Genomic DNA, 22,430 nt, shown 5'->3' with positions numbered 1-22,430 from the left:
TGTGTTTACTTTTAAAGAACCCTGCTTGCAATTCTGTCCTACGTTTACCTTAGACCGGCTATAAATATAAGGTAGATCTAGGACCACCTGTGCTGGAGAAATAACATTACGGTGGTCCACAGATACTTCAGCACCAAGTGTAACGGGCTTAGCCCAACCTGGTCTTCCAGCTATGACCCAGCAGATTGGAGTATATCTTGTTATAGGCAGCCTAAATAAACTTGAGTCACTGAGATGATAACATCATGCTCCTGTTGACCAGCGAACCCGGCAAAAACGATTTTACCTTTTACCCTGTTACTGCAAAGTCCATCTAGTACCTCCGCATTTCTAGGTTTAGTGGAAATCCGTTCAGTAGTTTTTGCGAAGTGGTTCTCCTGCTGCTCTTCTACCTAATCCTTTCTTTCATGCTCCTTTCTTAGCTTCCACTCCTTTGCCAGTTCTTGCTATTCCACTTGCTCAATCTAGTGAGCCAGGCTTGAGGTCGTAGGGGACATTTTCCAGTTTCAGAGGGGGAAGACACATCTCCACTTGGCTCCCAATTCACCTGCTGAGTTAAGGGTTACGAAAGTTAGAATTTCAGGAGTGTGGCGACATTGCCACTTACCCCTTGGTATTGGTGGTGGGGGGGGTGCCTGTTTTGGCACTATGTTTGCAGAGTAGGACCCAGTGTCTGTTGTCCTACAATCTCTCCAAACCAAAATCAAAGGAATCCTCATAACCTGACCTGGCACCTGCTCCTGTTGGACGAGTTTGGAGGGAGTTAGCATGGCCCTATCTTCATTGTCAATATCGCCCCAAAAAATCCTTTGTGGCGTAGGTATTACTGCCACAGCCTCGGCGCCCACGCCTGAACTTGCAATCAATTTTGAAGGTACATCGCTCCTTGCATAGCCCCTGTCACTGTCTTACAGCATACAATAAACCTGAGAACTGGCGTTTCCCTGTCTCGGCACCTTCTCACACCTCAGGGCCACATGTAACATCAAGGGCAGATGGATTCCACCTCCTCTCCCTCCTTACTAAAGCCCACCCCCCCACTCACTAGCCTATCACATTTTTGGGAAGACGAGTCCATGCCACTGCCAAGCCCCCATAACAGCACCATGTTTGAGGGCCGATTGCTCCAGCCTGCATTTTCAGATAACCTAATCTTGATACTGGGTAACTGCAGGCCATACTTCGCCTTCTAATTGAATGTTATCAGAAAGCTAGTGATTCTGGGCAAATTGCATTATATGCTTGAAGCTCAATTGTATATGTGTAATGTAAAAATAGAAGTACGCTGTGCTGTGTTTTTCCAATTGCATGTTTGTCTAAGCTCCTCCCTTTCCTCATCTGACTCCACTTATACTCTGTATTTACTTAACCTGAATTTTGCAAATGATAAAAACTCCAGGGGAAAAAACCCAGCAGATTAAAAAAGAAAACAAAAAAACACATCAGCGTAGCTAGAAACAGTAGATCTGACCTTATTTTATGAGATCGAGAATGTGCACTGACCTTTTATTTATTTTTTTGCTCTGTAAGACTTTGAGAAAAATATGGGGAATGTAGCAATTGTCACACATGGTTGTAGGAGACAAGGGTTTTAGCTTATTAGGAGACCATAAATACTGAAAAGTCCTCAATAAGCAGTTATGATAACTGTAGTGTTGAGAGCATTGATGAAATGTCACAGTGTGAAATTTAAACTAAAATTGTATTTTTCCTTTGAGGAACACTGTTTATTACGCCTTTGTTTACTGCAATTACCGTAAAGAAAATACACACAAGAAAAGAATACCCCTAGTAAGAAGAATTCCGCACAGGAATGCATAACTGGAACTAGGAAATTTTACTGGCTCTGAGAAATGAGAAAAATAGTTGATCACAATAACATGTAACAAACTCTAAGCCAGCAGCTGGTGCACAAAAGTTAATGTTCTGAAGGCTTGAAGGACCAGCATTGCACACAAATGCGCAGAATGTCCAATATTTACAGGAACAGCTTGAAAAAAGCTGTGCCTAGTGGGCGAGAGGCAACGGAAACGTGCAGTGTTCCTCTGTCCAGTAACCATGCATAAACTGCTGCATCCAAAGCCGGCAATAGCATTAGAAAGTCCCTGGAAAGAACAGTATCTATACGTAGCGAAAACTATCGGCAGATTAAAGAAATTGATTTACCCCTTCCATTTTTCCTATTTATTTACAACCAATGAATTTTAATAGGACTAGGTATTGTAATCCAGTCTCTGTGCGCCTAGTTCTAGGCCTTTCCTTGTGACTTGCAACGTCCCTAAATTATTTCTACTTATGTTTAGGAATCCACTTATCTAAATGCAACTGTCCAACATACTCCTGCCTCTAAAGATTCTGGACACAATACCCAATGCTCAGTCCTTTGCAGCCATTATATGACCGTATTTAAAGAAGCAAAAGACTCACAATTGATGGACAGAATGCAGAACAAACAAAACATTCACCATCAGTCAAGAGAACTGGGTTATATCCATCATTCTTTTGCTCGCCATGCTACCCCAGTTTAGACCTGGCCAAATGCAAATCAGTCTTGACCCTGTGCCTCATGGGAACAGTCCAGCCCGAACTGCCAAGCAAGGTCCTCCTTTTAAAGATATCCTTTTACAGTCAGCCTATTGACATGTCTGGTATATTAGATATAGCATTCTGGACGGCCTGTTCTGATGTGAAATGAACTGGTACAATCCTTGAACTTCATACTGATTGGGAAAATCACGCACAGCAGACATATTGGTACAGTCTAAAGAAACAGCAGGGGAGTGGAATGAAAAAATATTTGTATATGTCAACCATGGGAGAGACAATTACAAGGGAAGAGCTGCGATACTGCACGCACGAGACCCAAGGCCTGTGGGTTGCCCGCTGCCCTCTGATCTGGAAGTAACTGGCCCGGAGAAGCCAGAGTTTGGCTTGAGAACTGATGTACAGAATTAGGTGCCTGTAGACGAGTTTTATGAGTAAGCCTACTCTTTCCCGTCCAGATATAGTACCCAGACCATCCCACCAGAGGATCCCCTCCCTTATCCGTACTAATACTTTAGTACACTTTCATGACACTTACATCTAAAACATTTATCGGAATAATTTGTAACTCTGTCCCTAAATTATGCAGATTGTCATAAATTAATTTCCAGACTTCTCTCACTGAGGCACTGCTCAACATGCTAATGTCTAATAAGAGACCTTGTCTCTGCTAACTACAAAGGCCTAATTAGGAGCAGAGGTAAGGACCGAGGTGAAATTGCAACCATGGTTGTGTGAATCTTGTTTTCTGTATAGGAATCTGGGATTAAGTACAGTCTATGAATTGTACATATATTTGCTGATAAAATTTCAGACCTCCTTATCAGAAATACTTATCTTGGCTGAACACCTCCTTCCCATCTTGAAATGGGTCTTCTTTGTGGGTGAGATGGCCATTTGAGCTGACCCCTCCAAATGATGTGCAGAGGGAATTGCCAAGGGCAGGTATCCTTGGCCTAACCAGTGCACCCAGTTGGCCACAGCCTTGGACGCCTCTTCTCCCCGATTCCAAATCTTAGCGGAAGTAAGCATACCCCAGTAACACAAGGCCACCTCCATTGTCTTTAACTTCTTCATTGAAGGCACCATACCTAAACTTATATTTGAACTGCCAAAGACCATGAAAAAACTCCTTCCCTCAGAAAACTGAACGTGTCTTGGTTACAGCCTGTGTTTGACTGGTGACCTGGATATGGTGGCCCTGTTTGACTTTTTTTTTTAAACCACAAACTGGATCGCTGGTGTTCGGAGACAACTGAAACAACAATGCAAAAGGCTTGTTAAAAGATGCTAGAGTGCGTGGTCTGGCCACCTGAATACAGAGCTCTGATGAGGAGGGTGCGTCGGACGGTGACAGCTATGTCCTAACTGATGCGGGGAGTATCCTGGCTTTAATGTTATTCATGTCACCTCATTCTCTGCCAGTGGAATGTTCCAAGGATGATGTATTACAGAATGTTGGGAATCCGGAGTCACAGTTGAGAAGGGCTGAGCAGCATGCTGGCTGCTCCTGGTGGGGTCTGTACTGGACTTAACTGCATGTCCTGTAATCTACTTCAACCAATCTCTGAACATCCTTTACAAGTCTGGACTTTGTTACTACAGGGAACGTCCAAAGTGAGCTCCTGAGGTGCCGGCCCCACAGCAGCCCAGTGTGTTGACACTCCAGGGCCGAGAGACGCATCTGGACCGCAGGCTAAGTAAGAGGCCTATGGTAAGGCCAGCGGCCGCAACTCAAAGCAAGGGGCGGTGCCCATCTGCGAGACTGGCTCTCTCCAGCACACCAGCGACCTGGGGAGGTAACAGTGCCGCAGCTGCCCCTGACCGGTGCTCGGACACTGCCCCTGCCACAACACGGGGGTCAGCGACCCCACCGGTCCGTCCACCCCACCATCTGGACAGCCGTGGCGTGGTCCTGCTCTCTGCTGTGCCCTGGAGTGGTCCCGGAATGTCACCGATACATGGGTCGCCCGCAAAGAGGGTTGCTGCTGCCTGCAAGACTCGCGCCCGGGAGAAGGGGCGGACCTCAGAGGGCCTCCTTGAAGAAATGTAAAGCAGCAGGCAGCGGCCTGCAGTAGGAGTCAACGTTGACCCAGGCTGACTCTGGGTGAGTGGCCCCATCAGTTTCTGCTGGCTTAGACTTCTAGGTGGGCCACAAGGCCTACACGTTGCCCATTCCTACTTCCACTTTGCATCAGAGACACCTGCCCGTTTGTTCTGGTACCCCAGGGCCGGACCTGCAGATTGACGTGAGACTGCGTCACTAGGGGTAGTCTCAACACATGGAGGCCCATTCCTAGCTGAGGGGTGTGCCTGCGGATTATACGCACCACTCCTGGCCACTGGGTATCAATGGCTGCTTAGCAGGTCTCGCTGCTACCACCAACCCATCACCTGGGCAGTGATACCCCGGGTCAGGAGCCGAACCTTGCTTGCTTGCTTGTGACACTGTCCTCAAGCTACTGCTTCGAGGGTGCTGAGAAGGGATAGCGGGCCACTTCTTTTGCGCCTCCTGTTGCCTTGGAGGAGTGCAGAACCCCTATCGTAGCAGTCCTCCCCTGTGTTTGCCTCTGACTCCATGAGACCAGCGGCTTTCTCTACTGGTCTCTGCTCCTGTGGACGGCCACTGGACATACCTAAAGTCTGGATCGCCCGAGACGTGGACTGGGAAGATGTGTGCGTGAGGATTGATCAACAACACGCAGTCACCCCGTTCTGCTGATCCGCCTTCCTCCCCATCACGGATTGGGGGTCTACTTTTGGACAATAAACCATATGGGCATCAGACGGGCCCACGGCTAATACATTCTGGTCACCGCCTTGCACCCTCACTGACTTTGGGAGAGTGACCGCAGCAACTACATCACACTGACCTGACCCACGGAATTCGTGGACAGCCTGGGGATGCCTTCCGGCAAATCGATAGGAAAGCCGGCGTGCTGCTCCTCTTCACGGAAGCACTTAATCAGGGCAGATTACCGAACAGCGCCCAGTATACTACCCTCCCAGAGCCTGGTTCCTCCACTCCTGATATGGCTGCCACATCAGACCCCACCATGGAACACATACTATTTGAAATATCGGCAGTGGGCCGCAGCCTGGAGAGCATATAGACCACCATCTCCGCCTTGGCCATGAGGCCAAATCCATTAGGATGGACATTACGGGATTCCATGTCTGCGTCTAGGACTTGACCCAGTGGGTCACCACTCTAGAATATTGCCTCAATGCTGCACCAGAAAGGGACCTCAAACTCCTCTATCTCCGCAGCAAAATCATTGACCTGGAAGACAGAAGCCAGAGGGACAACGTTCGCTTCTTTGGATTCCCAGAAAATACGGAGGGCCCGTACGCCAAGTCCTTACTGAAAGACATTTCTGAAACTCACGGGCCTGACCTTTGACCCTCCTTGGGAGATGCAGAGGGTCCACTGTGTAGACCCACCACGGCGGGTAGATGCCGCCCGTCCAGGGCCACCATTTCCTGCTTCATACGCCGCGAACATGCATGTCAACTCCTCACCACAGCCCGTACTCATGGTCAATACAAGTACGAGGGTCATAAAATCCGGATCGCAGCAGATTTCTCCAAGGAGACAAACTAACGCCACAAAGCCATCCTTTTTAGGAGGCCCACTCTTCATCAAATGGACATCAAATATGGCCTCATCGAACTGCCACGCTTCCGAATCACCAGGGACGATGTCTGAAAAGAATTCTTCGAACCCGAAGATCTCCGTTGCTTCCTGGACGGTCTTACCCCCAGGACATGGATGCACACACATCTGCTTCCAGAGACCATCCTGTCCTGCCTCCACCAAAGCTTCCTGTTTCCTCTAGAAAGCCCCTTCAGAACTCTTGAGGCTCCCGCAACTGGGGAAGGGACCTAGACCGGTCTGCCCTCTCCGTTGGAGACCGAACCTAGGCTTTTCAAGCAGTGGCGGCGTTAACACAGGATCAAGATAGAGACAAATCCGGGTCCCCTCTGAAGCCCATGCACATAGAGGGGATGGCATCCTGAACATGGCATATCCTGGCTCTGGGGCATACCTTCAGCACCGGAAACTGGCAGGAGAAGGCTGAGTACCAACTTTACTCCTAAGCCTATTTTGTTACATGCTTAAATGTTATTTTTTGTATTAATGTTCATCCGCCATGTGCATGCGTATTATTTATGCTTTATGTACACTATACACCGCAGCCTATTTGCCAGCGGCTGCTATCCCCCCCCTTAACGTGCGGTCGTATCGCTCCACCTCCCCACCCATCCTACTTTCTACACCGCCTGACATCTGCAATATACCCCACACCCGGACTAGGCCAGAGACTGCTACACAGCTGTGTTTATACCACAGACCCTAATAGACGACACCTGCTAGACATCACCCAGGTAACCGGCTGTCTACCACCAGAAACCAGTTGTCTATAGACTACTCTGTGCTGCCACACTAGTTACTGGAGATACCCCCATCGGTGCATGTCCGCCCACCCCTCGCCCCCTCCCTTTTATTCACCCTTCTGCATACCCCTTCAACACCTCTTTCCCCCATCAACAATCAGAGGTACCCATTACGTAGTGATTGGAATTATATACCATGATGGAAAATGCTGTACTCTGTACCATTGGCTTGTTGCCTTGTTTTCTCCTCCTGTGAAATCTAATAACAATTATGACATAAAAAAAATGCTAGATATCACTCTGTTTTGAACTCAATCTCCTTTGTGAAAAGAGGTTCATTGTGGCCACTCTCCACTGACAAACTATTTATTATGATCAACAAGAAACTGAGGCCCCCTCTGCGTTCAGTCTACAGCCCATCAGCTTGTAAAATCTGATATACCTTTTTCGTGACGAAATTGACACATTTTGGGAAAAACTTTATTTCTTCCCAATATATTTGTCTAAGATGCAGCCCCTTTATACAAGCACTCCTTCTAACGTTTTCATCTGTATTGGAACACATCACAAAGATCATACAATTCTGTGACATCCATCATCCTAAACAGTCTTCTGTCATTTTGTAATTTGAGGATCACAAACTTAGACCCACCTGTCCCCTCGTCACCAACATTATTTCTATCTTTATTAACATGCATCAACCCACATAAGTTGACATGGTCACAGACTCTGCCTCCTATCCCACTTAAAAAAATTAAATAAAAGATGCATGTATCAGACCTACCCGAATTTTGTGGTCACCTCACGATTCTCACTGTAGAGACCAGTGGATTTATTAACCGCTACTAGTCACGCTTCTCATAATAACATGGAGCAGAAATTAGTAAACATTATATACAAAAAATGTAACTGCTGAAGGGCGAGACTAGGTATGTGCTCTCAGTAGAGCAAAGCTTGCTAGGGTTTCTAATGTAGCTGAGCATTACATTTGGGAATCGGAGTGACAGTTTTAACATTGCTCACTTCCATCCTAAAAACATAGCTGCTAAATTAAACTAAACTAGGCCCGTTTCTCTCGAACCTGTTAAGATTCCTTGTGGCATAACTGAAGAGTTTCTCCCTCAACATTCATTTTTGACGACTGATTGAAACTGGCCTCAATCACTGTAGCTTACAATGTTATCTGTCGGGCTTATGCAGATGACATCCATCTTCTCAGAAGGAGTGTGGAGATTACCCTGTAGTTTATTAGTCCAAAACAGAAATCCTGCTAGTATGCCCTAGAAACCAATACCTTAAATTGCCTGAAGCGTTGGAATAGCCTCACCCATCAATAGAATGTGCATACTCTGTGGATCCTACCCAGCAGCGGTGTCTCATCAATGCCCCCAACACAGCCAGAAAAAATGTGTTAATCACCTTTTGCAGCTTTGTAGTCCAATATAGCTACCCTTCAGATTGGCCTCTTGTGTGTTTAATATCCCAATTGGCTCAATGCAGAACTATCTATACATACCTTCCAACTAAGATGCTGTGTAGGCTCTGCTACTTCCAAAATCAAGCATGCTGACTCATTTTTGGTAACCGTTGTACCAAAATATCTATTTGTTGTTACCATCAATATTCGTAATGATTGGTTGCGCAGCGGTACAAGATTTAGAGAAGAATTGAGGCTGCTGTACCGTGCCCGAGGAAGTTTATTAGCAGATTGTTACTCCTATAACGATATTCTTTTAATTGTAAGAAAAGCCAACATGTGTTTCACTCCTTAGCCCAGTTTAGCTTGGCCTTCTCAAGGCTGTGTGTAGTCTTTAAAGCTGTGTCTAGTTAGTGGAGAGTCTTCTTGTTAATTGGCGCGAGACTGCCTTCTGTATGGGACACGGTGGCTAATCTATGCAATTTGGTTTAGAGATTAGTGGGCACTGCGGTTAATCTATATAAGCACCTATATCAAGGACGTGTTCAGTCTGATGAGTGGTGCCCAGCGGTTGTCTAATTACGGCTCATATTTGGTCTGCAATACTTTGACAATATTACACCTACACTATAACCCTATACCTGCAGATGATTAAGGAAGTACTGTGGTAGAAAACCACACCTTGAATAGATGTAACCCCAGATTAATTCACTAAAGGCTTTGTGATCCAAATAGCCTACCACCCTTAGTTTAGATCTTTCAGTGAAGCATAACAGATTTAAAGACAAAAGCCCACACATCCAAAGCTAAAGTCAATGGAACCCCAAAACTCCCCATTTAAACCTAGAAGCACGTGTTTACAGAGCATAGAACACACCTTTTCCTGTCTATGGGTCAAACATATACTGAACACCAGAAGTCATTACCGTTTGCTCACCCAGTAGACACTGGGTATCACAGGGCGCCAGGGAATGGGGACCCTGTATAGTCTGGAAGTTGGTGATGTACTGCATACTTTGGTGAAGTTCTGCTGTGAAATGTCCAGCAATTTGGATTATAAGGGACCCCATGGGGAGCCAAGAGTTGCCTAAAAGTCACCTGATGTAGAAATATTTTTTTCCAGTAGGTTTAGTCTTCTACGTTATTTACCAGAGAGTGTTTCTAAGCTGAAGAATAGCAATTAGTTCACATGAATATATGGAAGAACTAACAATTGTGATTTTCTGTGGAAAAGGTAATACCTAATGTGTTGCATGCTCTGTTTAAGTCTACCACCTGCTGGTCGAACAGGAGGTTGTTCATTGTGTCCATAAACGATTTTAACCTTCTAATGATGAAGCAGTCTCTACATATATTAGAAATGGACAATATATTGATTTCCATAATACAATGTTATGGTTGCCACCTACTTTGGAAATGAGCGATGGGGCTTATGGAAGGCAGGTGTTCTTCATTACAAAATAAACCTGAGGGCATTTGGCACAGTGTAGTAGCAGTTCTTCTCATTCAGGGGATCGTAACAATAGTCATAAACACTGAATTTTCCCACCTGTGTGCGAGATCCCGGCATGCTTTGCGCACATATATGTATGTGCATTTTTATATATTTTAGGTCAAGCCTTGCAGTGGTAAAGTGTGCTCTCTAAACAGAGAAACTGTTTGCCGTCCAATAACAAGATAAAATGCATCACATTTCCTTAGTTTCATACTTAAAAAAAGCCAATTAAAGTAAATAGTCGCCAATTTAGCACAAGCTGACTAGAAACATACTTCACATTTTGTTTTAGAAAGGAACGGCAATGTTGGCAGAGACTACTGTAGACCTTAAAAGTGATATCTGGCACTATCTTTTTTTGTTTCTTTCCTATTTGAAAACCTTAACAAACCTTTCAGAATTGATTTCATTGGACGTCCCTTGGTTCTAGTGATTGTGTGACAGATTTTTTATTTTTTCTGTTAGAATGCCTTCACCTTTTGTGAAGTGCCCTGTGTAAAATAGTTAGTTGTTGTAATAAATGAAGATAGACATCAAGTTGTTGGTTCTGGAGCAATTTAATCGCCTCATCCACGAACAGCCAAGGTACCAACTGACTCCTAATAACATTCTACATTCTCAAGTCATGACAAGAGAGAATTCTACATTCTATGAGGAAGCAAGTGTTATTAAGTAAAGCAAGACATTACACATCTCCCTCCTGTACAATAATAACTGCAATAAAAGAAATAAGATGATAAGAGTATAGGACAAGAAACCAAATTACTCTTAACAGAGAAAATAAAAGAAAGATCAAACATAATCTTTCATATAAGCAGGTGACAGAGTGAGTAAAAGAAAGATTAAACATAATCTTTCATATAAGCAGGTGCTCTGCGTAATCTCTGACTCCTCACATGAGGCAAAGCGGAATTGTTGGAACTGGATACAGGTAGCTTGAATGTGGGAGAAGATTCATAAACCGTATCGGATACATGTTGAGAAACATTTCTTGATCTAATCACAACTACTCTTTTATTCCAGATCCTTCCATCTTGTGTTTTGATGGCATTACCAAACACCTTAATAACGGGTCTGACATTAGTATATTTCGACCAGGAACTCCTCCCAACAGGTGCTTTTATTTTAACTAAATCACCTACTTTAATTTCTTGAAAACGAACAAATTTTTTAAAATCAAAATAAGCCTTTCTACAAGTTTGTTTTTCTAACTCCCTTTCCCTCCAACCACCAATATGATTATCAACAAACCCTTTGTTCAGATTCATCCAACCAGGACACAACATAGTGTTTGGTACTCTTCCTTTGAATAACTCGAAAGGGGATTTACCAGTGGTGGAGTGAGGAGAGCATCTGTAAGCCTCAATTCTTTCTTTAAGTGTTACTTTCCAATTTAATCCATTGGCCCTGGCAAGCTGTATGCATTCTTTTAACGTTTTGTTAACCCTCTCAACTGCACTATTAGTTTCTGGATGATACAAAGAGGACCGTTTGTGTAATATGCCACATTTAGTAAGATAGGCACTAAACAACGCTGAGCAAAACTGAGGGCCATTGTCTGATAAAATACTGTTTGGAAAACTTTCTCTCATAAAAATCTCAGACAAGAACTTAATGATGGACTCGGAGGTAATCTCACTAACAGCACTCACTTCAATCCAACGAGAATAAAGGTCAATTAAAACTATTAGATAAGGGGTGTCAGAAACTCCAGTAAGAGGGCCTAAAATGTCAATAGCCAATTCATCCCAAGGATGATTGGGTAACGCTCAGCAAACCATGGGCATCTGTCTGGTTTTCAGGATTTTGTCACTCGCGCAACACTCTACACAATCCCGGACCATTCGTTCTATCTCCAAATCCATCCCAGGCCACCAGAACTGAGTACGTAACATTTCCTTAGTTTTTACTATACCCTGATGTCCAGAATGCGCATGTACCAACAACCTTTTCCTTAAAGTGTAAGGAGGAATAAGTCTCACACCTCGTGTAAACAGATCATCAGTTATCGATAATTCTTGTGAAACCAGGGACCATGGTTTATCTAAACATTTATTATCCCTTAGTGAAGACATCACCTTTCTTAGCTCCTCATCTTTTAGCAGTTCCTCTTTCCACTCATCTTTCCCAACAACACCCTCAGTAACTTCACAAACATCGAGAAGCTCATCTTCATCTAGTATTACTTCATCACTGTGAAGATCACTTCTTTTAACCAGCCTAGAAAAACAATCTGCTGCCTTATTTGAAACACCAGGTAAATATTGCACCTCAAAATCATATTCCTGTAAGGCTATTATCCATCTCCTAATCCTTGAAGAAATCGAATCTAACCCTTTTTTACAAAAAACTTCTTTCAAGGGTTTGTGGTCAGGCTTTACAATAGATTTTGTACCCCAAACGAAATTCTTAAATTTTTTTAGAGCCCAAAAAATAGCTAACGACTCTTTTTCAATTACTGAATAATTAAGCTCTGGACCACGAAGGCATCTTGAAGCGCAGGCAATGAGGAAATCATTACCACCTTTATTTTGTACCAAAACAGCACCCAGACCTTTGTCACTAGCATCGGTATACACAAACGTAGGTAAACCAGGAACGAATGCCTGAAGACAAGGAGCTTCTCTCAACTCTTTCTTAATCTCATCAAATTCTTTTTTACAGTCATCCGACCACTCAAATGTCACATTCTTTGCAGTGAGTCTTCTCATATTCTTAGTTTTGTCAGCAAAATGTAAAATAAACTTCCCATAGAACTCAACCATGCCAAGGAATGACAATAATTCATCTCTGTTTACTGGTTCCACCATGTTATCAATCGATGTGACCAGCTCTATCTTGGGAAAAACACCTTCACTCCTAATACAGTGACCAAGATAATTCACTTCCTCCAACCCAAACTTGCACTTTTCTTTCTTAAGAGATAAACCAGCTTCAGACAACCTTTTCAACACCTCACACACCCGTTCATTGTGTTCTCTCGTGTTGGCACCATAAATTAATAAATCATCCTGATAGCATTTTACGCCTAGAAGACCTTTCAATATATGAGTCATGATTCGTTGAAACACTGAGGCGGCTGAGATTAAACCGAAAGGCATCCTTTTAAATTTAAAAGTACCCATAGGGGTGATAAAAGCAGTCAGGTCTTGACAAGTAGTATCTAGTTCCACTTGATGGTAAGCAGAAGCTAGATCTAAAGTGGTAAAATACTTTGCCCCTTCTAGCGTCCCCACAATCTCATCAATGTTTGGCAAAGGAAATCTGTCAACAATTACTTCCTTATTTAGCGCCCTTAAATCAATACACAGACGAATCTCCCCTGTAGGCTTCTTAGCTATAACAATTGGGGCCAACCATTCGGTAGCCTCTACTGGTTCTATAATATTATCAATCAATTTTTCAATCTCTTTTTGTACTTTACTTTGTTCTGCTAAAGGAATCCTTCTTACCTTTGCTATAACAGGTATGGCATTCTTTTTCAATTTTAAACAATGCTTGTAGCCCTTTAAACATCCTAACTGTTCTTTGAACACCTCTGGAAATTTTCCTGCAAACATTTCAGCCAAGTTTTCCACCTCTTGTATCTGCACCTGAGGTGAAGCATTAGGATCAAGTTTTACTCCTAGATCTCGCTGATCCCTCCAACTAATCAAGGCATCTCCAAAATTAGTTACATAAATTTTACCAGGTATGACGCGACTTCCCAACTCAAGAGTAGTCATGAAATAACCTAATATTTTGATAGGTTTTTCTCCATAACCTAAAGGTATTATGTCGCTTTTGAAGAGTTTGACCTTCTCTCCAAAAGTCTTGCGCAATAACTCTTCATCAATCATAGTGATTTGGGAACATGAATCAAATTTAAACTCAATCATAACATTATCTACTTTTACCAAGTGTGAGGGATGTTCCAACGAACCACTATTGACCTGGAAAGTCAGTCTTCACCTGAGGTTGAGTCCATCTTTTATATACATTATCTCTCTTACTACTTCTAGTCCTGCAACACTTTGAGAAATGACCTTTTCTACCACAGTTGTTACAGATAGATTTCAGAGCAGGGCAATTCGGCGAGTTAGCTAAATGCCCATTATTTCCGCATCTAAAACATGAAAATTTACTAGAAACATTAAAATTCGGATTGAAATTATTCGTTCCATTTTCATTTTTTTCACCAGATGATTTTTCTTCTTTCTTCACTTGACATACAACTTCCTCAACTTTAGGTTCATCTTTCTTTTCAGGTTCATTCATCTTCTCCTTTTCCACTTTTAACTCATCTACACATTTTGTCATGTGTTCAACTTGCTTTGCTATAACAAGAACTTCATCCAATGGCGGTTCATCTTTTAGCCAAAGTTCTTTGCGAATACTGTCATGAGCACATCTCAATACAAATTGGTCCCTTATTCTCTCATCCAAGGTCTGTCCAAATTTGCACGATGAGGCCAACTTCCTTAGTGCAGAAACATATTCCTCAACTGACTCGTCCTTCTTTTGCCCTCTTAAGCCAAAATGATATATTTCCATTATCGTGCTTAACCTAGGGAGATAGTGTCGATCTAACTGCTCAATTGCTATTTCGTATTCGTTCAAATTCCTTTGCTCAGAAGCAGTAAGCTCAGGTAAATGTTCTATAAAACATCTTGACCTTCTCCTCCCAGACAGTGTAGTAGTAATGAATGCTTTCTTTCTGCACTTAAGTTCGTGCCACATACTCTTGCATAATTTGCAAAAATCTTCTTCCATTTTTGCCATTTTACATTTGGCTCACCTGGACTCGTTAAAAAGAATGCAGGTTGTGTTACATTCTGCATGTTTAAAAAATTTGTTAACTTTTTTTTAATTATAGATTTAAATGCTCCTTGTAATATTATAGCAGTGCTATTAGTAAAAAAAATAATAAAGAATTATTGATGTCACAATTCAAAAGCTCTCAAGATGCACTCTCAAAGTTCCTTTGGTGAGAGTTCTAACCTTGCAGAGATTGTATTATACTTCACAATGCCTTCTTTCTCTAAGGCAATTATAAAACCCTGCCTCACAGCAGTGTTCACTCATTTAGAATGTGAATATGTCACAAAGCCCTTTGTTCCTTTGACGCGCGTTTCCCTTCATGCCGGTACTGTGCATCAATTCCCTTTCTAAAACGAGGCTGAGCTTTTTTTTGGGGGGGAAAACGAGGCTAAGCGTCATTGACACGCACCACCATTTTGCAGCGTGAGATAATAAACAGTCAGCGCGAGCGAATGCGCAAGTTTAAAAACGGATGGTAACGCGCGTGCTCAATTTTGTTATTATCCCTTTTCCTTTTTTTTAAAAAAAATGTAATTCAAGTCCCTTTCTTTCATTTAACCTCCCGCTGTACTTCTCACCGTACAAGCCTTTTTCCACAAACGGTGAAAATTCACTCGATCAGCTGCTGGGAAGACTACGCTTCCTTCAATGTTTACACAGCCGCTGGAGAGGTGTCAGGGACGGCCGCGTGTTGAGGCAGAGAGGTAGGATCGTCGCCAGTGTAAAATAGTTAGTTGTTGTAATAAATGAAGATAGACATCAAGTTGTTGGTTCTGGAGCAATTTAATCGCCTCATCCACGAACAGCCAAGGTACCAACTGACTCCTAATAACATTCTACATTCTCAAGTCATGACAAGAGAGAATTCTACATTCTATGAGGAAGCAAGTGTTATTAAGTAAAGCAAGACATTACACCCTGCTTGTGGGAAAAAGAAGGCCCAGTCAGATCCCCCAAGAACTATAAATTGTATGCGTGCTAGAAGGCTATTGCCCTGAAGACTAGCCAGAAGATGTGCAGTAGAGGCTCCAAGACACTGCTACAGGGAGGTCCTGAGGTGTGAGGAGAAGGGACACCTTCTACCTCTGTTCCTTCATCACCCTCCAAGGACACCCTCAGGTGTATATCAGAGAGGCATCTAGAGCGGGAAAGGCTTCACTCCCTGTCTACGTCAAGGTCCATGATGTAAAAAATTACCACAGTATCAAATTGCTCCCCATCATAGGCTCGGAGGCTGCCAGGGAAATAAATGTCAAAGGACCCCAGGCTGTCTGGTTCAAGACCTTGTTCGGCATAGACACTCCATCATTTGACGTTGAGACTTTGAAGCGAGTCACCAGCGACGCTAACTTTAACGTCGAGTCCTTCCTTACTCTCACCTTCGGGAAAATCTACTACAAAGATGCCTTTACAAATATCTTCTGAATGGTTGTGTCATTTGAAGAAAAGGAGTGTTCCACACACCTCCGACTGAAAATTTCAGAATTTACTTCCTGTCAAGAGCGGAGACTCTAATGGTTAACAAGTGTTTCACTCCGTCACCTTAAAATTGTCTCTCCTCGTTTCACAAGCTCCTCAGACTTCTCTGGTGCCTTTAATGTCCCCTCATTTGCCAAGGTTACCTGTTGTGCCTCAGCAATTGCCACATCTTGTCCTTCTAAAGCTTCAAAGCCAAGAAGCCTACACAAAAGGACAATATCCCATTCTAGAATCCATGCTGTGAGATCAAGATCTCTCTCCAGGAGTTCATGGTACTCCGCAAGCAGGATTGGATCTCAGAGGCGCTCTTCTTCCTGGTTATCTACTTTGTCTGACTATTCTGACTATTCATCCTAATTTCCATTCACTATTGGAATTAGGTCTTCAATCCAAATTCTTCGCTATTTTAGGTGACATGAACTTCCATCTTAAAACATCAGCAGATGGAGATACGCAGGAGCTCCTTGATATTATATCAGAATTAGGATTCTGACAGCTTGTACAAAACCCCACCACCTAGCAGGACATACCTTGGATGGTCTTTTTACTAATAATCCTGCCATTTCCAATCTATCCACTCTTCCTCTAACCTGGTCTGATCACCATGCTATTCTATTCAGATATAAACTGCCCGATCAAATACTACTAATACATCTAGCTCCGAGTCCATTGGGAGACCTTGGCATAAAATGTATCTGGTTTATTGGAAAGCCAGCTAGCACAAATCCGACGGACTTTGAATTAGAAGTAGAGGCCTCAGCTGGAAAATATACTACTTGGCTGGAGTCCAACTTTGCAAAATCAGCACCTGTTACAGTGATCAACAGAAATACTCCATCTGCCCCCTGGTTCTCTGAAGCCCTAAGATTAGATCAACAAGCCTGTAGGAGGCAAGAAAGAATCTGGCGCAAAAACTGCAAAGCACCAGAAAAAGATCAGTATAAATCCATGTTGGCAGACTTTAAGAAAAAGTTAATTGCTGAGAAGAGCCAATACTACACATTGCAAATAGAGAAGGCTGGTAACTCCAGCAAATAACTTTTTAAGACCATAAAGAACCTGACTACAGTTACAAAAGATGATTTCACCAACTGTGACCAAGATTTTTGCAACACAATTGCTCACTTTTTTTAAATAAAGGTGGATCAAATATAGGATCAGTTTGCTAACCACAAATCTAACGCCAATGTTACAGAACAGGAAGCCAGTGTCAAAGTGTATTTTTTTAAATGTTACCCCTACACCCTCAACTCAAATAGTTACTCTTCTTTCAACGGCCAAATCAGGATCTCCGGATGATCCCTGTCCTGCTAGGATCCTACAAAACATCAGCCATCTTATTAGTCCGCAGTTATCTATTATGTTTAATCAGATGCTTTTCCAAGGACTTTTTCCTACCATGTGGAAACAGGCCTGTATATTGCCGCTTCTAACAAAAAAAAACCCAACTTGAACATAACGGACCCAGCCAAATACCGTCCTATCGCGAGACTCCCTCTTTCTTGAAAATTGAGAAAATAATAAAGGTTGAACTTTCCACTTTTATTGCAGACAATCAAATCCTAGACCAGATTCAGTTTGGATTCAGAGCAAGTCATGTTACCGAGACAGCTCTGATAAAGACCATGGAGGAAATTCACACTGTGCTGGATGGCGGAGGGTCGGCAGCTCGACCTATCCGCGGCGTTTGATACCGTGGACCATACACTTCTGGTTCAACGATTAAAAGCCATAGGTATAGAAGGGAAAGGCCCTTTCCCTTTTAACGTCGTTTTTATCCGATATAGCCCAAACAGTACACCTTGGCGATTTTAAGTCAGCACCCTTTGTCTTGCCTTGTGGAGTTCCGCTGGGCTCCTCGTTGAGCCCTACGCTTTTTAACATTTATGTTTCCGAACTCACTCCTCTGATTAGAAGTTTTGACCTAATTCCTATGCCGACGACAGCTAGTTGGTAATTTCGACAGTGGACAAGGAAGTTAGATACTCCCTCAAACTACATGACTGTATGACCACACTGAACAACTGGATGAGTAGGCACTGCTTGAAGTTGAACTCAAGCAAAACTGAGGGGGTGTTTGGAAATCTTTAACCACTGTGGTCGCCAGCTTGGTGGCCAGACATCCTTGGCCCACCTTCCACACCAGTAGCCAAAGCTAAAAATCTGGGGGTCATTATAGAGTAGAAACTTAATTTTAAGTCCCAGGTCTCTAAGGTTGTGTCTTCCTTATACCTTACCATTTGAACCTTATGCAAGATTCTCCCATTTATTACCAAAAACACCAGAAAAATAGTGATGACCTCCCTGGTTTTATCAAAATTGGATTACTGTAATGGTCTATATATCAACCTCCAATCCAACCTACCCAGAAGGTTGCAGGCGGTGCAAAACGCCACCGCCAGATTAGTCCTGGACGTTCCCAAATATCAGTCGATTCGGTCAGGTATCCAGGACTTGCATTGGCTGCCAGTTGGTCAGCACTGTTACATTCAAGGCTCTGTGCACTGCATATAATCAATGCACAGAGAAGGCCCACAATTTCTCTGGGACATTTTCAGTTGGTATTCTCCTAATACACCTTTACGTTCTGCCAATGCCAACTTGATGCCCACTCAGTTTCAAAAGGACAAACTGGGGTGGGAGGAGTTTCAGCTACAATACCATCAAGGAATGGAACTCCCTTTCACTTTATCTTAGGAGGATTCCCTCCCTTCTTGAGTTTATGAAACATACTCAAGACATGACTTTTTAGAAACTAGCTTTTCCTGACACAGTATGCAGAACCGGAAGCGCCTAGACACCCACGGGTAGTAGCGCGGTATACAAATTATAATAACCTCCTACGGGTGACTCCAACACTTTCCTCCTGCTTGTCTGTCTCCAGTAGATGACTTAACATTCAATGAGGTACTTGTCAGAGGAGAGGGGTAACTAAGTATTATGATGCCTGTCCTAACAAAATCAACTCTGATCTTTGAGACTCTTCATCAGAGATCTTCAGCCAGACCTCTTATGTTTCTGGGCTCTAGTCTTATGGAGCATGCGATCCAGTTATTCCTGAATCAAATTTCTGTGAAGTCTATTCCATCAAAGCTTCAGGAAAAAGTATACGCCAGATCATGACCATCTTTTTGTCAAGACAGATCCTTCTCTATATTCCTTGTTTCTGCAGCCAGAAAATCCTATACTGTAGCGTTTACCTCCACTGTTCTACTAAACAAGAAGAGTTTGAGGATGCATTCAGTTAGAACCAAGATTGTGGAGACATCAGCTTTAGTAACAAAGACCCCGAGTGTTTCACTGGTTTCTCGACGAGAAGACCAGCAAGGTTTTTTAGCAAGTCCTGCAGAAAGGAATGCTTGTTTCTAACCAAGTGATCAGTACTGCTGCAGACTCTTAAAACTTACCAGTGTTTAGAAACTGTCACTGGCTATGTTTGAGATGTGGTTCCTATTAAGTACTACTTCTGGTCTTACACCGGAAGTGCACCATTGTGTTTTGAACTTTGCATTTTCTGAGATTTCCCTATTCAGTCCCATTCCAGTGATGAAATAAACTGGGAGAAAATTAAAATGTAAACATTGAAGGGCACGAGGTTGAAGTTGCTGTACAACAGATATTACTCCCTCCGAGTGTTCAAACCCCTGAATAGAGGTGCTTTCCGACATTTGAGACACTATTGTCTTGATTCAGACTTAATGCCAGGTGCCCAGATAGGTCAGGCTTCTTTAAGGAATCTGTTTGTGTAATTGTTGATGGTGTTTAGCTCTCTTGTCCGCCTATCCCTATCCAGAAGGGTCCTGTTTAAGATGAAGAGAATGGGGCCCTATGCAAATCCACGACTGTCCACCAAATAAAAGCTGAGGGATTAGAATTGAGGGACCTGCTGGTTCTTGTTAGGGGCATATTGGGATTAGGGAGAAAGAGCAAGAAGCACACTGAAGATTATAAACTCCTCACTGCAATTAAGGTTGCTACACATCGCTGTGTCTCTAAAGTGTTAAAGTGTTAAAGAGCACACGTGCCACTGGTACAGATAGTCTAACTAGAGCAAATGCAGATAATTAAACGACGACTAGATACAAATGTTCCACAGCAGAACCTTATCCCCATTTAATCTACCTGCTGCTCCATAAGAGACATTGATCAACAAACCCAGAAAGTACCTGCAGACCTTCCCTGAGCTCAGGAGCAGCAGTAGACACTGAAGTAGTTATAGCATCAAGTGGAATTCAAGAGATGCCCCATATCGAATCTGGAGCATTCTATGAGTACAAAGGGATGAGAGGAAGGGAATTTAGGAAAATAAAACAAAAGTACAGAAATGCTATATACGGTGAGAAAACTGGGTGTACGGGTACTATAAAACTAAGCAGCTGCGAGTCAAATTGTTCCCACTACCTAGCTGCTTAAATTGTCAGGATGCGGTCCTTCTTTTATTCGGATTTGCTGCTGTATCTCTTTCAGTCTTTCCCAGTCAACATGCGTTTGGCCTCAGTCTTTACTTGTAAGTAGGTATTGCTCATTTGCAGGGTTTGTTCTGAGTTTGAGTGCTACACTGATGAGTCATGGCACTGCTTTTTCTACTGAGGATGGTCTTGCTATTCTCTTCAGTGTTTGGGACTGTTCATGAGGATATTCTAGAGGAGAATGAAAAGGATTCTCCCGTAGGATCACCAAGATTACAGGAACAAGTATCTTTTCAAAGTCACAAGCATCCCTCTGCCTTCCGGACAGGAGGGCTTACAGCGTTTTCCTGAGCCACCCAGGATCCTGTGGGACATGATGGGACAGAGATGGAAGGGTGAGGCCCTTGAAGACACAGTACTCCTTTTTACTCATGTCTAGCCAACTTTTGCTAGATTAGTGACTATTTGGTTTAATTGGCTTGTATTTTAAAAATCAAATTTGGCCAATTTTAACCTGTTACTGGGCTATAAGGACAGTGTTTTCTGTTTCTAAAGTGCACTTTTCTCCTGAGAATCATTGCACATACTTGCATATGTATGGATTTATACAGATTTTGGAAATGTGCTCTGGGTTCCTGTGCACAATAGGACAGTTTACTGCTTATGCTTTTGATGGGGATTCACCTGGAGTAGAACTAGAATTGCAGGTAAATAACTTTTCCTTCTGATTTAAATTATTGTGCATATTCGGTCTATCTGAAGAGGAGACGTGGTATGGCTAACATGGTCACTTCACTAAAATGTTTTTTTTTTTTTTTTTTTTTTTTTTGCACCATGTCAAAGTTTTAATGTACATTTTTGTTTTGTGGCAATAGTTTCTTTAAAAGGAGGGGCAGTCTGAGAGACAAAATCATTACCTTGAAGTTATTGTGACTGATGAAGATGTGCCTAAAGAATTGTTGTTGCCGCCCATCTAATACCAAACACCAGAGTTGCCATCGTCCCTTTCTTGATAAACCAGACTGAGTAAAAAGAGGACAGAGAAGACTTAGTATTCCGTAAACAATAAGACCAGGTTTCCAAAGGAGTCATTTGCTTATAGTGGTCAATTAATTGCTATAGAAAAAAATCAGTAAGCCTATCATTGGAGTATGTAACTAGCGGCCTCTATGGTGTATAGATAAATTGAAGGTAATGATTTGAGCTATGCTTTAAGTCAATGGCATTAAAAAAATGGAGAAAGGTGAAAATCGATATATCCAAAAATAAAAAGTGGAAAAACAAGCATTGACCATGGCGAGTAAAGTCAGATCAACATAAAATGTGCTAGATACCCAGAAATGTTATGAAATAGGTCAACCGTTGTATATAACGAATGATCACTTGAATGAAGAGTGTTTACTTTTAGACTCTAATGTCCCACATGTGACGGAGTAGACAAGCTACTTGCATATGTCCTCATAATGCAGTAGAACATGTGAAGAGGTGGCCTCGTTTGTTACATCTTTTCGATTAGCACCTAGGTGTAGTGTTTATGCCAGCTCAAGCAGTAGTGGCTAAAGACATACAGGGGATCATGTAGAGCCAACACAACTGATATTTATTAAGTACCAAACTGATAACATCCATTGCGTACAATGCTCTCATTCAGAACACAAAGAAAAGTATGATTTAGGTCCATATTAATCTTGACAAGTACTATTTGCAATCAAGAGGTCCCGAAAAGCTCTCTACATGGAGGAAAGAGCAGAAAATTTGAAATGTGGTACTGGAAATAAGTTTTAACAGACAATGCATCAGTCACTCCATGTACGATTCTGCGGACTACTGAACCAACTGCAATGCTTGATAAGCTGGCACTCTTGTAGATTAAATCGGAAGTAGGGTA

The 22,430-nt window shown here is 42.7% G+C and overlaps 1 protein-coding gene across 2 annotated transcripts in view; it reads left to right on the top strand.

Annotated features, from left to right (window-relative positions):
* The window catches only part of LOC144768339 (embryonic polyadenylate-binding protein-like), a 573,566-nt gene that overhangs the window by 420,791 nt on the left and 130,345 nt on the right, over positions 1-22,430 (top strand). The gene's annotated exons all lie outside the window — the stretch shown is intronic.

This window comes from Lissotriton helveticus, chromosome 7 (genome assembly GCF_964261635.1).
Source record: "Lissotriton helveticus chromosome 7, aLisHel1.1, whole genome shotgun sequence".
Taxonomy (NCBI): Eukaryota; Metazoa; Chordata; class Amphibia; order Caudata; family Salamandridae; genus Lissotriton; species Lissotriton helveticus.
This window is presented reverse-complemented; position numbering and strand designations above follow the sequence as displayed.